An 18,449-nucleotide genomic window follows, 5' to 3' on the forward strand; every position below is an offset into this window, starting at 1 on the left:
CCACTGTTCATTTTTCAATTTTATCAATTGTACTAACAATGTTCTTTATTATATACCACTATCTCTTTATCAATTTAAAAATTTTAATTTACTGTCATTTTTTATTCCATTTTTATTGATGTATAATTGTCATACAGCACTGTTGAAGATGTGCAGCGTAATGATTTGTCTTACATACATCATTGGATGATTACCACAAGAAGTTTAGTGAAACTCCCTCATCTCCTATAGATAGAAAATTAAAGAAATAGAAAAAAATTTGTTTTTCTTGTGTTGAGAACTGTTTGGATTTATTCTCTTATCACTCATGTATGACATACAGTAGTATTAATTATATATGGTATGCTATACATTACATTCCTAGTACTTGTTTATCTTATAACTGAAAGTTTGTAATTTTATCTAATTCTGTCCATTTTTATTTTTGTCTAGAACATGTGGGTCAGGTCAGGATCATGCATTTCATTCAAGTGTCATGTCTCCTTAGTTAACTTTTATCTGGGATAGTTCCTTAACCTTCTGTTGTTTTTCAAGCCATTAATATTTTTGAAAATTATAGGTAGTTATTTGCTGGTGTTCCTCAATTTGGGATTCTCTTATGTTTCCTCATAAAAAGATTAAAATTATATTTTTTTGCCTTGAATATTAATAGGCCATCCTGTGTCTTCTAGAGACACATCATATCCATTTGCTCCTTACAGTGATTTTAATATTTCTTTTTTCAATTTAATGATTATTAATAAACTTATGGAGTTGGGCTACCATCACCATAGCAATTTTAGAATATCTTTTTCATCTCAAAAATTTCTTTTATGCCTATTTGCATTAAGGTTTCATCTCTCAAAACCCCAGACCAAGATAATAGGTGATTGCCTCTTTTTCTTTAAATTTGCCTTTTTACTAGTTATTTCATAGAATGAACTATTCAGTGTGTAGTCTTTTGCATCTGACTTGTTTCAGTTAGTGTACTATTTTGGAAGTTTATTCCTGTTGTAGCAGTTTTTATCCATGTTGTAGAATGTTATATTGCCAATTCTTCCATTTTTCTTGAAGAATAGTATCTATTGTATGATATACCACTTGTTTGTACATTCATCAGTATTTGGACATTTGGAGTATTTCAATTTTGGGGCTGTTAGGAGTAATGCTGCTATGAGCACTCATATATATGTCTTTGTGAGGTCATGTGTTTTCAAGTCTCTTGCAAAGATTCCAAGGAGTGGAATTCTTGGGTCAAATGGCAAGTTTATGTTCTACTTAAAAATAAACCTATGGAATGGTTTTCCAAAGTGGCTGTACCATTTTATATTCCCACAAGCAATGCATGGGGATTTTAATCTTTCCTCAGTCTCACCAGTATTTAGTATTGTCTGTCTTTTTGAATATAGCAATTTTAGTGAGTGTGTTTTGGTATGTCATTGTGGTTTTAACTTGCATTTCTCTAATGACTAATAATGGTGCACATCTTCTCATGAGTGTATTAGCTAAGCCTGTGTTGTGTATCTTTTATGGTTAAGATGTATTAAAATCTTTTGTCCATTTAAAAATTCTATCATTTGCCTTATCTTTGAGTTGTTACAGTTTTTTGTATATTCTGGATACAGTCCTTTATCTGATGCCTGATTGCACATATTTTCTCCTATTTTATGGACTTTCTTCCATTGTTTCATTGAAATATAATTGGCATATAACATTCTATTAGTTTTGGGTGTATTTAAAAATTCTTATTAGTGATTTTTGATTTGCATGTGTTTAAAATTTTGATGACTTTCAAAATGTCAAGTTGAAAAGATGAATTGTAACTTTGATTTTATATCTAAGAACCTTCAGCCCAACCAAAGTCAGAGATTTCCTTCTCTTTTTTTTGAAGAAATTAATAGTTTTAGTTTTTACGTCTAGATCTATGATCCAGTTTGTGTTTTTTTTTGTGTGTGTGTAATGTGAAATAATAGTTTAAGATTTTTAATGTGAATATTTAATTTTTAAAAAGACTATGCTTTTAACATTTAATTGTCTTGGAACTTTTGTCAGAAATAAATTGGCCATAAATGTAAAGATTTGTTTTTGACTCATAATTTAGTTCCTTTGACCTGTTGTATGACTATTCTTCTGCCAGTACCACACTGTCTTGATTATTGTATCTTTTGAATAAGATTTGAAATTTAAGTTAGCTTAAGTCCTTCAACTTTGTTCTTTTTAAATGTTGTCATTACAATTCTAGGTGCTTTGCATTTCCATATGAATTTTAGAATCAGTTTGTCAATTTCTGATTAATGCCTACTAGATTCATGTACAGCTCAATTTGGGAAGAATTGCTATTTTGACAATATTTAGTCTTTCAATCAGGAACATGACTTCTGTCATGAATCATAAGTGTCTCCCTGTTTATTTAGATCATTTTAATCTTCTCAGTGTTTTATTATTAAAGTATAGTTTTTATTGAAGTATAGCTTATTTACAATGTTGTATTAATTTCTGCTGTACCACAAAGTGATTCATACATACATATATATATATTCTTTTTATATTCTTTTCCATTATGGTTTATTTCAGGATATTGAATATTGTTCCCTGTGCTATACAGCAGGCTTGTTGTTTATCCATTCTATATGGAATAGTTTGCATCTACTAACCCCAAACTCCCGGTCCATTCTTCCCCTGTTCCCTCTCCATCTTGGCAACCACATATCTGTTCTCTATGTGAGTCTGTTTCTGTTTCATAGAGAGGTTCATTTGTGTCTTATTCAACATATAAGTGATATCATATGGTATTTGTCTTTCTCTTTCTGATTTACTTCATTTAGTCTCTAGTTGCATTCATGTTGTTGCAAATGGCATTATTTTGTTCTTTTTATGGCTGAGTGGTATTCCATTGTATATATGTATCACACCTTTATCCATTTACCTGTTGATGGATATTTAAGTTGTTTCCATGTCTTGCCTATCTATTGTGAATAGTGCTTCTGCGAACACAGGAGTACATATATCTTTTTGAATTACAGTTTTGTCTGGATATGTGTCCAGAAATGAGATTGCTGGATCATTAGGTAATTCTGTTTTTAGAGTTCTGAGGAAACACCATACTGTTTTTCATAGTAGCTGCACCAACTTGAATTCCCACCAACAGTGTAGGAGGGTTTCCGTTTGTCTTCACCCACTCCAGCATTTGTTATTTGTACTTTTTGATGATGGCCATTGTGACCAGTTTGAGGTGGTACCTTATTATAGTTTTGATTTGCATTTCTCTATTAAATAGGGATGTTGCACGTCTTTTCATATACCTATTGACCATCTGAATTCCTAGCTTAGTCTTTTAAATATCCATACTCTATCAATCCTTCTGTCCATTTGGAAAAATTCATCAATCCAGCCTTTTCACTGAAACCTAGCAAAGGTCACTCCTTCCATGTTTGCAAGTGATCTCGTCTCATTTTACCTCTTCAATAATATTACTCCAGCAATTTTCACATGTCTGTCCAGCATTATCATATTTTAGCTACCTCCATTAAATCAATATCTTCAATATATAGAGAGGTAAACTTTTCCATCTTAAACAAGTACTTTCTTGACACGACGTTTTCCTCCAGTTTCTACATCAATTTTCTCCATTCTTGTGCACCAAAACTTTGGTATTAGTCAACTATACCCGTGTTATCTAATTTCCCTTTTCCCACTATCTCTTGAAAGCACTCTGATCATCTATAAGCGCTTTCATTAGGTCACCAATGATTCCCACCTTATTAAATCCAGGGGTTAATCCCATCTTCATCAACAACAGTCAGTCTTTGTCTCCTTTAAACATTCTCCCCCCCTTGGCATCCAAGATATCACACTTTCCTTGTCTATCTCTCTTCTCAGTTTCCTTAGTTGTTTGCTCCTCATTATGAAAGCTGGAATATCCCAGGACCCTGTTGTTGACCTTATTTTTTTTTCTGTCAACCTTCTGTACTTTTCTCATGAGTATCCAACTACATCACCAGCATTTTCTCCTGGATATCTGTTAAGTTGAACCATATACAGTTTTCATTTTTGTAGGTCAGAATGTTGAATATTACCAATTTTATATAAGTCAATCAAATATTAGGTAGTCCAAACTTCAGGTCTGAATTCGAACTCCTCATATTTTCCCAGACCCAATCCTTTCAAAGTGTTCCCCATCACAGTAATTGCAGTTCTTTTTCCTGTTTCCTCAAGACAAAAATTTGGATTTGTTCTTGAAAGTCTTTCACATTTCACATCAATACTGTCTAGATATCCTGGACCATAGCACTTCTTACCATCCCTTCTGCTACCACCCTGCTGCCATTTTTATCCCTTTAATGAATTACCATAGAAACCTCCTAAGTGATCTCCTTCCCTCTATTCTTTGTCAATTTTCAGGGCAATCCCATGCAATAGCTAGAGTGGTTCTGTTAAACCATAAGTCAGATCATGTCACTCCTCTGCTAAACACATAGAGTTTTACTCAGGGTCAAAGCATATTTTAGGGTTCTCTATGATCTGGACTTCTCATCTCCATTACATCAGACGATACTTCCTATCACTCTCCCCCTTGCTCCTTCTGTTACTACTGTCCAATCTCTGAGCTCACAGAGAAATTTATAGGCAGACTTCCTGGAAATTTACAGGAACGCTCACAGATTTTCCAGTTGTTCTTCTACCCATCTATCTGCATAGTTCCTCACTTCTTTCAGACCATGACTCAAAAGATACTATCTCTGAGGTTGTTTTTGAGCTTACCATCTAAAATGGTAATCTCTGACCCCCTGCTTCTCTTTAATCTTTAGCACTTTTGAGTGTTTAACATGGTGTGTATTTTCTTTATCTTTTTTACCCTCTGTGTTCTCTTCACCAGAGTATAAGCTCATGATGGCAATGACTTTTAACTGTTTTGCCCTTTAATATATTCCCAGTTTTGGAACACTCTCAGCTATGTAGTGGACACTCAAAAATATAATTGAATAGATGAATGTTTTTTCTTTTATCAATTATGTGTTTCATTTATTATGAATAATACTACCCTCTTCAAATATTCCCCTCCATTTCATTTTCTCTGTTTCTTCACTAAAGTAGCTTCATTAGTCATATGTTAGAATTTCCTTTCCTCTCTTATTCTCTTTTTATTATTTTTGTTTCTGTGCCCATCTATGATGAATTATAGGTAGTTTCTCTAGATCTTCAGCTGTTTCTAATTTGTTTAAATTCATAAGTTATATTTATTTAAAATGCTTGTATAGCATGGCACAGGGTGTTCATTTTAACCTATTTTTAAAAAGCAAGTTATGCCATTTATGATTAATTCTTGTTTTTTACTCTCATTTTGTCCATCTTTTATTTTGCTGAATAATTTATATACCTTTAAAATATTATGAATCTGGCAAATATTTTCATTGTTTGAGGAGTTAATTTTACAATTTTTTTCTTTCATTTACATTGGATTGGTGCCTAAGTCCCTGTTTTGCGTTGTGAGGTAATGCTCACTGGAACTTTTATTTGTGAGAGGACTTTGTGGCTTAGGGATAAGGGTATTCTCTCAGAGAGGATTTGGGTTGCTTTGGGAAGTTCCCAGAAGCATCAAGTAGGGAAGCCTTTCCACTCAATTCTTAGTCTCTCTCTGTCTTTTGTTCCTCCCGGCTGTTGCCTTCCTGTACCTCTCCTTTCCTTCCTGTCACTTTTCCTTCTTCCCTTTCTCCTTCCTCTTATTTCCTTCTTTCTTTTTTATATAGACAGAATGAGTTCTAGACAAAGGTCCCTTGAGGGCCACCCTTGTTTGCATCTCTGTTGATCTAAGTGATTTATCTGGTCAAGTGACCAAGATGCTCATTCTTCAGGGGAATGAGCTCCCAGTAAACAGTGGATTATCTGAGTGCCAAACATTTACTTCCCTCCCCTCACTGTGAAATTTGCAGAGGAGACTTAATTTCCCTTTTCCTTCAAAGACAAGTTTGAGATAGGCAAAATTTGATACCATTTCCATTTGAAGACTAGATAGAGTCATATTTGGGGGTCTGAGATCTATTCAGGAGTTCTGATACAAGAGTGTTTTTGTTTGATGTGTACCTTTAGGTTTGCCTCATGATCCTCATGTTTGGTTTTATGAAACTAAATCTGTGAGCACCAAGGACTTCTAATAATTTTTGGCCTCTCAGTGTTTCCTCAATTTGCCAGATATTTGGTGATTTTGAAGGACTGTATCCAGCACTTTTACATGTTTTGTTCACAAGGATTTTTTTTTTTTTGGCCATGCTAGTTCAACATGGAAGTCTTCTATTATCTCTTTATGCATACAGTGTGATACTCTGGAGAAATGGAAGTCATTATTTAGCAATACACAAATAGAACCATCATCCTAGGCTGGGACCTGAGGCTGATTAACTGCTAGTTCTTCATTTGGAGCCATATGGGTGGGAACCATGGTATAGTGTGTGTGTGTGAGAGTATGTGAGAATATGAATTTTGATCAACCTAGTGGGATTGTGTGGTCAGTGTGAGGAGGGAGTATTCTCTGTCTCCTGCAGACATTATGTGCTGCATATATGCTGTCTCCTGAAGATATTAATACTGACAGGGATAATATTAAACATAGATGTCAACTCTCAAAATAGCTAAACAACTTTACAGTGTACAACATGTAGTGGAGGTTTAAATCTTAAGTGCACAGGTGACACTGGGGTTCACTCAAGGAACTGAATCTCAAAGCATGTGGTGGCAGCTGGGATTTCAGCTCCTCTGAGAGGGCTAAACTTCTGCCCCCTTAGTCTGTCATGAACAAGTACTGACCATTTGGGGCTGGCTGCTATGGAGGTTGTGGTTTGACTTTTAGGGTTGGTTGCTACAGAGGCTGTGAGTTAGTGTTATATTGTCATATATGTTCTGGTCATTGCTCATTTGCATCTTCAGGTTATCAGACTCTCCTCCTCCCCAACTTTTGATCGTTTTCATTCTTACAATAGGTGGATCAATTTAAGGAGGGGTAGAGATCCTGATCTTCACTGCTTAGGGATTGTCCCTTCTTTTCCATAGTCAGTAGTATTGCAAGATCTTCTTGATCTTTCTGTACTATTCTGGGAAACATCTGATGAGAGAATAGCTGTGCAGAAGCATTTAAGACTGTGGATAGAACTCAACAGACCTGTGTCATGACCACTAATAGTCTCTTTATTAGTTGTTTCAAAACCGGGGACTCCAGTTGCCCAACTCAAGTCTAGAAAACAAATCCCATAGGCCAGGCTATAGGGATCAGCCTTAGATAGCCAGATAGCTTTATCTTTAAGATGATGCATAGCCTGTTCCAACTTGTCTCTTGCATTAATCTAAGTGTAGCAAAAATGTTAGCAATGATATAAAAATGCCTTAATGACCAACTAATAAGAAATATAGAATAATTTGGCTTTTTCATCAATATTTATGCCAATAAGTTGAGACTGATCTGTATTCCTTCTAGGATAGAAGAGATATCATTAATAATTTTGCCACAATTAGTGATAAGTGTCTTATAGGATTTTCTATTTGTCTGATTCTCACCAGTGGGAATTCTTTGTGTAAACTACGAGTCAGTAATTCTTCCAAGTTGAATGCCTGATAATCAACGGTAGCCTCATTTTGGAGCTTACACATGAGTCAGAATTTCCAGCCATGGTTTTCAGTGTACAGACAAGTGTCAGAATATGTTCCCAAAGTGTGTGATGATTAGCTTGAGACAAACTAGATCAGGCTTCCTACAGAGGAGTAATATCTAGTATGGTCTTGTGGTGAGCTAAGACAAAAGGAGTTCACAGCACAAGGTCAGAACCAAGGCCTTATATAAGCCTGGGTTGCAAATTTGGGCCTCAGTTAGTCTCTTCCAGTTAGCAAGTATTCAGGCCATAACCCGAGGTTGTCAAATTCAAATTTAGTATTACCTGGGATCTGATCCATAAATTATAATAATTGGTTCTTTTTTGGAGACACTGGTACTAGCAAAGTCATAGGTTGATTTGTTCTAGGTAATTTGTCCATGTGGGTGAAAGTGGAAATCCCATCATCTGTAGTTTCCTGTGGCCTCACTCGATAAGACTGAAATTTCTCAGAGATTTTTTATAATGGAGATCTGGTGATGGATGGCATGATGGTGGTGGTTTAGTTGCCAAGTTGTGTCTGACTCTTGCAGTCCCATGGACTGTAGCCTGTATGACTCCTCTGTCCATGGGATTCTCTAGGCAAGAATACTGAAATGGGTTGCCATTTCCTTCTCCAGGGGATCTTCCCAACCCAAGAAATGAACCCAGGTCTCCTGCATTGCAGGCAGATGATTTACCAACTGAGCTATGAGGGAAGCCCAATGGATGGCATAGAGAGCAATCAGTAGGATTAAGGACAGTGACTATTGTTTGGGATAATCTAAGAATGGTGTTTGAATGGGTATGTTTTGACCTAACAATTATAACAAGGAGGGAAGCAAAAAGAAAAAGGGCCAGGATGAGTGGACAACACCCAGGGTTATAGAAAATGAGAAAAGAATTGATTATAAGTAAGTAAAACACAAAATAAAACAGGAATTAGGAGTCTTGGTCTGAGGTCTTGGGCAGAAACTGTGGCCTGTCTGAGATTACCTGTTTGTTCTGAAAGTCTTAGGTCAGCTGTTTGCTTCTATTTTTTAACAACCAGCTATAATTTAAAAATGAATATTTTATAAATCTAAGGTATATAACTTAATGTTTTGATATGTATAAGGGTGAAATGATCACCATAATCAAAGTAATCAAAATATACGTTACCTTGCATAATTTTTTTTTGAAGGGGGTGAGGACACTCTTAGCAAATTTCAAGTACAATTGGATTTAACCAGTTGTGGAATTGAAAATATTAAAAAAATTTCCAGAAATTTCCTAAAAGAAAAACTTAAATTTGCCATGCTCCTGCAACTATTTACATAGCATTTACATTGTACTGGGCTCTGTACTTAATCTAGAGATGACTTAATGTATATTAGATGACTCATTATGAACTTGAAATGGTGCTCAACATCACTAATCAACAGGGAAATGCAAATCAGAACCACAGTGAGATATCAGCTCACACCTGTCAGACTGGCTATCATCAAAATGACTACAAATAACAAATGTTGATGAGAATATGGAGAATAGAGAACTCTCTTACACTGTTGGTGGTAATGTAAACTGTTGCAGCTACTGTGGAAAACAGTGTGGAGTTTCCTCAAAAAACTAAAAATAGAGCTACTGTATGATTCATTAGTTCTAATCCTGGGTGTATATCTGAAATAAAGAAAAACATTAATTCAAAAAGATACATGCACCCCAATGTTCATTTTTGTTGTTGTTCAGTTGCCAAGTTGTATCAGACTCTTTGTGACTAAGGATGATACATGTTCATGGCAACATTATTTGCTTTCCATGACAAGGTATGGAAGCAACCCAAGTGTCCATCAGTAGATGAATAAATAAAGAAGATATGTATATATACACATTCATATATAAACATATGTGTATATACACAAGCACACACAATGGAATATTACTCAATCAAAAAAAAGGATGAAAATTTTCCATTTGCAACAACATGGATGGACCTGGCATGTATCACACTCAGTGAAAAAGTCAGACAGAGAATGACAAGTACTGTATGTTATCACTTATATGTGAAATCTAAAAAAAAAGTGAAATGAATGACTATTGCAAAACAAAAACAGACTCACATACATGAGAACAAACTAGTAGTTACTGGTGGTGTTAGGTAAAGAGTTACAGATAAGATAGTGGTAGAGGATTAAGGGGTATAAACTACTATGTATAAGGTAACTACGAGGATACATTTTAAAGTAGGGTGAATAATAGCCAATATTTTATAACAACTTTAAATGGAGTATAGTCTATGAAGCATTTGAATTACTGTTTTCCCTCTGAAACTAATATAATGTAAATCAACTGTACGTCAAAAAAAGGTTAATACATCTTCCATGGGTTAAAAACAAACAGAAAAAAAGAGTTGTTACCTTCTGTAAATATAATTTGATTGTGTATATTAAAAATTTTTATTTTATATCAGATTATAGTTGATTTACAATGTTGTGATAGTTTCTGCTGTACAGCCAAGTGAATCAGTTATACGTATACATATATCCACTCTTGTTTAGATCCTATTTCTATATAGATCATTACAGAGTATTTAGTAGAGTGCCCTGTGCTATACAGTAGGCTCTTATTACTCATCTATTTTAATATAGTAGTGTGTATGTCAATCCCAATCCCCCAGTTTATCATTCCCTCCTCTCTCCCTTGGTAACTATCAAAGTTAGTTTTCCACATCTGTGATTCTATTTCTGTTTTGTAAATAAGTTCATTTGTACCATTTTTATTACTGTGGATTTTTAATATTTCTTGAAATCAGAAATTTTGATGCCTCCAGCTTTGTGTTTGTTCAAGATTTATAGTACTGTGTTGAATAGAAGTGATGAGATCAGCATCTTTGACTTATGTGGGCTCTTCCAAGAAAAGCTTCCAGTTTTCCTTCATTGTTTATGATGTTAGCTGTGCACTCTTTTATCTATAGTCTTTATTGTGGTAAGGTAGGTTGGTTCTCCATCTACATTATTGAGATTTAAAATCATGAATGGATGCTGAACTTTTTCAATGCTTTTCTGCACTTGTTGAGATAATGCCATGGCTTTATCTTTCATTCTGTTAATGTGATGTATCACACTGATTGATTTGGATATATTGAACTATCATTGCATCCCAGGGATAAATCCCACTGTCATAGTATACAGTCCTCTAACTGTGTTGTTGAAGTTAGTCTTTTATTGAGGATCTTTGCAACTGTATCCATCAGGGATATTGGCATGTAGTTTTCTTTTCTTGTGGTGTCTTTGTCCAGCTTTGGTATTAGGGTGATGCTAGTCTCATAGACTAGTTTGAAAGTATTCCCCCATCTTCTGTTTTTTGAAAAAATTTAAGATTGGTGATAATTCTTTGAATGTTCAGTAGAATTTACATGTGAAGCTGTCTACATTGGGCTTTTCTTTGTTATGAGTACTGATTACTGATTCAGTCTCCTTATTTGTTATCGGTCTGTTCAGCCCTTCGATTTCTCCCTGATTCACTTTTGGTGTGCTGTGTGTTTCTAGCAATTTATTCATTTCTTCTAGGTTATGTAATTTGTTGGTATATAATTATTTGTAATAGATATTTGAAGTTCTTTTTTATTTTTAAAGTATTTATTGTAACATCTCTTTTATATATGATTTTGTTTATCTGACTCTTCTCTCTTTTTCCTTTGTCAAGCTCAGGGTTTGTTGATTTTGTTTATTTTTTGAAAAGAACAACTGAGTATTGTTGATTTTCTTTTGTTTTTCTATTCTGTTTGATTTATTTTTGCTCTAATTTTATTATTTCCTTCCTTCATCTACCATTGGGCTTTGCTCTTTTTCGAGTTTTTTAGGTGTGTGAAGTTGGGAATATTTCTTTGAGAGCTTTCATTTTGGTGCAGGTGTTTATTGCTATAAACTCTCTTAGTACCGTTTTTTGCTGAATTTCATGAATTTTTGATATGTTGTGGATTTGTTTTCATTTGTCTTGAGGTATTTTTAAACCTTCATTTTTGATTTCCTCTTTGACCCATGACTGTTTAAGAGTGTTTAATTTCGTTTTGATGTATTTGTAAAATTTCCCATTTTCTTATTGATTTCTAGTGTTATTTCATGATTGGAATTATTTTCATCTGCTTAATTTTTTTAAGACTTGTTTTGTGACTTAACATGTGATCTATGCTAAAGAATGTTCCATCTGTGCTTGAGATGGATATATATTCTGCTGTTGGGTGGAAAGTTCTGTATATGTATATTAGGCCATTTGGTCAATAGTGTTGTCCCTGTTTGCTGTTTACTTATTAATTTTCTGACTGGATGGTCTATCCATTATAGAGATAGAAATATTAAAGTTTCTTACTATTATTATTTACTATCTATTTCTCCCTTCAGATTTGTCAATATCTACATTATATATTAAAGTGCTTTGATGTTGGGTGTTTTAAAAATGTCTCTCTTTTTTGACATAGGTATAGCTACTCCTGTGTCTTTTGATTACCATTTGGATGAAATATCTTTCATATCCCTTTACTTTCAACTTTTGTTAAGAATTTCCTTAAATCTAAGATGAGTCTCTCTATCCTACTTAATGTTGGGTCTTATTCTTTTGTTCATTCAGCCAGTCTGTCTTTTGTTTTTAATTGGGGAGTTTAGTTCATTTACATTTAAAGTAATTATAGAGATAAGGACTTACTGTTGATGTTTTGTTAACTGTTTTCTGTTTTTGTAGTTCTCTTCTTTTTGTCTTGTCTTTCCTTGTGGTCTGATAATTTTTTTGTAGCAATGTGCTTTGATTCTTTTGTATCTTTTGTGTATCTACTCTGTGTGTGTGTGTGTGTGTGTGTGTGTATGGTTACCATAGTGTTTGCGTTGAACATCTTATAGCAGTCTGTTTTAAGCTAATACCAATATAAGTTCAATTGCTTGGAGAAATGCTATACTTTACCTTGCCCTCTGGCAGATGTTACTTTTTTCTATATTGATTTTCAATAACAAATTTCTGTGGTTATAGGTTTTCTTACAGTTAATGGTGAAATTTATACTTTCAAATGTTTTTATGTGACAGCATATTTTTCATTTCAATGTAAAGAAACTCCTTCAGCACTTCTTATAGGGCAGGTCTAGTGGTGATGAACTCCCTCAGATTTTGTTTGGGAAAATCACTTTTCTATCCTTCATTTATTTATTTTAAAAATGAAAAAAAAATTTGAATTTTATTTAACACATAGTTGATTTACATTGTGTTAATTTCAGGTGTACATCGAAGTGATTCAGATATGTATATATATGTGTATATATCTTCTTTTTCATGTTCTTTTCCATTATTTTTAAAAAATTAAATAATTTAATTTAATTGGATGATAATTACTTTACAATATTGTAGTGGTTTTTGCTATACATTGACATGAATCAGCCATGAGTGTACATGTGTTCCCCATCCTGAACCCCCCTCCCCCCTCCCTCCCCATCCCATCCCTCAGGGTTATCCCAGTGCACCAGCCCTGAACACCCTGTCTCATACATCGAACCTGGACTGGCTATCTATTTCACATATGATAATATACATGTTTCAATGCATTCTCTCAAATCATCCCACCCTCGCCTTCTCCCACAGAGTCCAAAAGTCTGTTCTTTACATCTGTGTCTCTTTTGCTGTCTCGCATAAACGGTCATTATTACCATCTTTCTTAATTCCATATGTATGCATTAATATACTGTATTGGTGTTTTTCTTTCTGACTTACTTCACTCTGTATAATAGACTCCAGTTTCATCCACTTCATTAGAATGATTCAAATGCATTATTTTTAATAGCTGAGTAATATTCCATTGTGTATATGTACCGCAGCTTTCTTATCCATTCATCTGCCGATGGACATCTAGGTTGCTTCCATGTCCTGGCTGTTTTAAACAGTGCTGCGATGAACATTGGGGTACACGTGTCTCTTTCAATTCTGGTTTTCTCAGTGAGTATGCTCAGCAGTGGGATTGGTGGGTCATATGGGAGTTCTATTTCCAGTTTTTTAAGGAATCTCCACACTGTTCTCCAAAGTGACTGTACTAGTCAGTCCCACCAACAGTGTAAGAGGGTTCCCTTTTCTCCACACCCTCTCCAGCATTCACAGTAGACTTTTTGATAGCAGCCATTCTGACCAGAGTGAGATGATACCTCATTTTGGTTTTGATTTGCATTTCTCTGATAATGAGTGATGTTGAGCATCTTTTCATGTGTTTGTTAGCCATCTGTATGTCTTCTTTGGAGAAAGGTCTGTTTAGTTCTTTAGCCCATTTTTTGATTGGGTCGCTTATTTTTCTGGAATTGAGCTGCAGGAGTTGCTTGTATATTTTTGAGATTAATTCTTTGTCCGTTGCTTCATTTCCTATTGTTTTCTCCCATGCTGAAGGCTGTCTTTTCACCTTGCTTATAGTTTCCTTTGTTGTGCAGAAGCTTTTAATTTTAGTTGGGTCCCATTTGTTTATTTTTGCTTTTATTTCCATTACTCTGGGAGGTGGGTCATAGAGGATCTTACTGTGTGTTATGTCAGAGAGTGTTTTACCTATGTTCTCCTCGAGGAGTTTTATAGTTTCTGGTCTTACATTTAGATCTTTAATCCATTTTGAGTTTATTTTTGTGTATGGTGTTAGAAACTGTTCTAGTTTCATTCTTTTACAAGTGGTTGACCAGTTTTCCCAGCACCACTTGTTAAAGAGATTGCCTTTTCTCCATTGTATATGCTTGCCTACTTTGTCAAAGATAAGTTGTCCATAGGTTCGTGGATTTATCTCTGGGCTTTCTATTCTGTTCCATTGATCTATATTTCTGTCTTTGTGCCAGTACCATACTGTCTTGATGACTGTGGCTTTGTAGTATAGTCTGAAGTCAGGCAGGCTGATTCCTCCAGTTCCATTCTTCTTTCTCAAGAGTACTTTGGCTATTCGAGGTTTTTTGTATTTCCATACAAATTGTGAAATTATTTGTTCTAGTTCTGTGAAAAATACCATTGGTAGCTTGATAGGGATTGCATTGAATCTATAGATTACTTTGGGTAGTATAGCCATTTTGATAATATTGATTCTTCCAATCCATGAACACGGTATATTTCTCCATCTGTTTGTGTCTTCTTTGATTTCTTTCATCAGTGTTTCATAGTTTTCTATGCATAGGTCTTTCGTTTCTTTAGGTAGATATACTCCTAAGTATTTTATTCTTTTCATTGCAATGGTGAATGGTATTGTTTCCTTAATTTCTCTTTCTGTTTTCTCATTGTTAGTGTATAGGAATGCAAGGGATTTCTGTGTGTTAATTTTATATCCTGCAAATTTAATATATTCATTGATTAGCTCTAGTAATTTTCTGGTAGAGTTTTTAGGGTTTTCTATGTAGAGGATCATGTCATCTGCGAACAGCGAGAGTTTCACTTCTTCTTTTCCTATCTGGATTCCTTTTACTTCTTTTTCTGCTCTGATTGCTGTGGCCAGCACTTCCAAAACTATGTTGAATAGTAGTGGTGAGAGTGGGCACCCTTGTCTTGTTCCTGACTTTAAGGGAAATGCTTTCAATTTTTCACCATTGAGGGTAATGCTTGCTTGCTGTGGGTTTGTCATATATAGCTTTTATTATGTTGAGGTATGTTCCTTCTATTCCTGCTTTCTGGAGAGTTTTTATCATAAATGGATGTTGAATTTTGTCAAAGGCTTTTTCTGCATCTATTGAGATAGTCATGTGGTTTTTATCTTTCAATTTGTTAATGTGGTTTATTACATTGATTGATTTGGGAATATTGAAGAATCTTTGTATTCCTGGGATAAAACCCACTTGGTCATGGTGTATGATTTTTTTAATATGTTGTTGGATTCTGTTTGCTAGAATTTTGTTAAGGCTTTTTGCATCTATGTTCATCAGTGATATTGGCCTGTAGTTTTCTTTTTTTGTGGCATCCTTGTCTGGTTTTGGTATTAGGGTGATGGTGGCCTCATAGAATGAGTTTGGAAGTTTACCTTCCTGTGCAATTTCCTGGAAGAGCTTGAGTAGGATAGGTGTTAGCTCTTCTCTAAAGTTTTGGTGGAATTCATCTCTGAAGCCATCTGATCCCGGGCTTTTGTTTGTTGGAAGATTTATGATTACAGTTTCAATTTCTGTGCCTGTGATGGCTCTGTTAAGATTTTCTATTTCTTCTTGGTTCAGTTTTGGAAAATTATACTTTTCTAAGAATTTGTCCATTTCTTCCAAGTTGTCCATTTTATTGACATATAGTTGCTGATAGTAGTTTCTTAAGATCCTTTGTATTTCTGTGTTGTCTGTTGTGATTTCTCCATTTTCATTTTTAATTTTGTTGATTTGATTCTTCTCCCTTTGTTTCTTGATGAGTCTGGCTAATGGTTTGTTTACTTTATTTATCTTCTCAAAGAACCAGCTTTTAGCTTTGTTGATTTGGGCTATGGTCTCCTTTGTTTCTTTTGCATCTATTTCTGCCCTAATTTTTATGATTTCTTTCCTTCTACTAACCCTGGGGTGCTTCATTTCTTCTTTTTCTAGTTGCTTTAGGTGTAGAGTTAGATTATTTACTTGATTTCTCTCCTGTTTCTTGAGGTAGTCTTGTATTGCTATGAAGCTTCCCCTTAGGTTTTACTGAATCCCATAGGTTTTGGGTTGTTGTGTTTTCATTTTCTGATTTCTTCTGTGATTTGTTGGTTATTCAGAAGTGTGTTGTTTAGCCTCCATATGGTAAAGTCAAAAAAATTGTAATCATCTCAAGCATCTTTTCTGATCACAATGTGGTAAGATTAGATGTCAACTACATTGAAAAAGCAAGAGAGTTCCAGAAAAACATCTATTTCTGTTTTATTGACTACGCCAAAGCCTTTGACTGTGTGGATCACAGTAAACTGTGGAAAATTCTGAAAGAGATGGGAATACCAGACCACCTGACCTGCCTCTTGAGAAACCTGTATGCAGGTCAGGAAGCAACAGTTGGAACTATACATGGAACAACAGACTGGTTCCAAATAGGAAAAGGAGCACGTCAAGGCTGTATATTGTCACCCTGCTTATTTAACTTATATGCAGAGTACATAATGAGAAAGGCTGGGCTGGAGGAAGAACAAGCTGGAATCAAACTTGCTTGGAGAAATATCAATAACCTCAGATATGCAGATGACACCACCCTTATGGCAGAAAGTGAAGAAGAACTAAAGAGCCTCTTGATGAAAGTGAAAGAAGAGAGTGAAAAAAGTTGTCTTAAAGCTTAACATTTAGAAAACTAAGATCATGGCATCTGATCCCATCACTTCCTGGCAAATAGATGGGGAAACAGTGGAAACAGTGGCTGACTTAATTTTTCTGGGCTCCAAAATCTCTGCAGATGGTGATTGCAGCCATGAAATTAAAAGACGCTTGCTCCTTGGAAGGAGAGTTATGACCAACCTAGATAGCATATTAAAAAGCAGAGACATTACTTTGCCAACAAAGGTCCATGTAGTCAAGGCTATGATTTTTCCAGTGGTCATGTATGGATGTGAGAGTTGGACTATAAAGAAAGCTGAGCAGAGAAAAATTGATGCTTTTGAACTGTGGTGTTGGAGAAGACTCTTGAGAGGCCCTTGGACAGCAAGGAGATCCAACCAGTCCATCCTAAAGGAGATCAGTCCTGGGTGTTCAATGGAAAGACTGATGTTGAAGTTGAAACTCCAATACTTTGGCCACCTGATGCGAAGAGCTGACTCATTTGAAAAGACCCTAATGCTGGGAAAGATTGAGGGCAGGAGGAGAAGGGGATGACAGAGGATGAGATGGTTGGATGGCATCACCGACTCGATGGACATAGGTTTGGGTGGACTCTGGGAGTTGGTGATGGACAGCGAGGCCTGGCGTGCTGCAGTTTATGGGGTTGCAAAGAGTCAGACACGACTGAGCGACCGAACTGAACTGAACTGAATCACCATCTGCAGGGATTTTGGAGCCCAGAAAAATAAAGTCAGTCACTGTTTCTGCTGTTTCCCCATCTATTTGCCATAAAGTGCAGTTTAGTAGTATTAAATATATTTGCACTGTTGTGTAACTAGTGTCCATAACTTTTTCATCTTGCAAAACTAGCAAAAACAACCCCACCCCCATTTCCTTCTCTTTCCAGTTCCTGGAAACTACCATTCTACTTTCTATTTCTAGCAGTTTGACTATTCTTGATATCTCATGTGAGTGAAATCATACAGTATTTATCTTTTTGTGACTGTTATTTCACTTAGCATGGTGTCCTCAGTGTTATTACCTGTTGTAAGGTGTGTAAGAATTTTCTTCCTTTTTAAAGGTTGAATAATATTCCATTCCAACAGGGTCAAGGGTAGGAGTATAGTAAGTGATGTTTTGGATGTTTGTTAGAGGTTGGGGAAGTAGATAAACATTGAACTGGCCATTTTAGTGATGTATAAAGCTTGCCTTTGACAGACTTCTACTAACAAAATCCTCCTTTTTTGTGCATTAAGCAGTTTCCCCTTTCCTTTGTATTGTGAGGATATCAACTTGTTTTTAATGTATGTCCATTAAAAAAATTAAATTTGAAGTTAGCTGATCAAATGGTTTATTCTTATTACTTATCCTTAAGAATTAATATATTTATGTCTAGGACAAGTTTATGTTTACACAAAATTGAGTAGATTCCTCAGAGTTTCCATATACCACTCATTCCTCTCTCACACATTCCCCCCATTATTAATATGTTGTATTACAATGGTACACGTTACAGCTGATAAATCATCAGGTACATTATAATTAACTCAAGTCCATAGTTTACATTAAGGTTTACTGTGTTGTATAGTCCTGTGAGTTTTAACAAATGCATAATGTCATCCATCCAGATAGAAACATTCAGAGT

The sequence above is a fragment of the Dama dama genome, chromosome 19 (assembly GCF_033118175.1).
Source record: "Dama dama isolate Ldn47 chromosome 19, ASM3311817v1, whole genome shotgun sequence".
Lineage (NCBI taxonomy): Eukaryota > Metazoa > Chordata > Mammalia > Artiodactyla > Cervidae > Dama > Dama dama.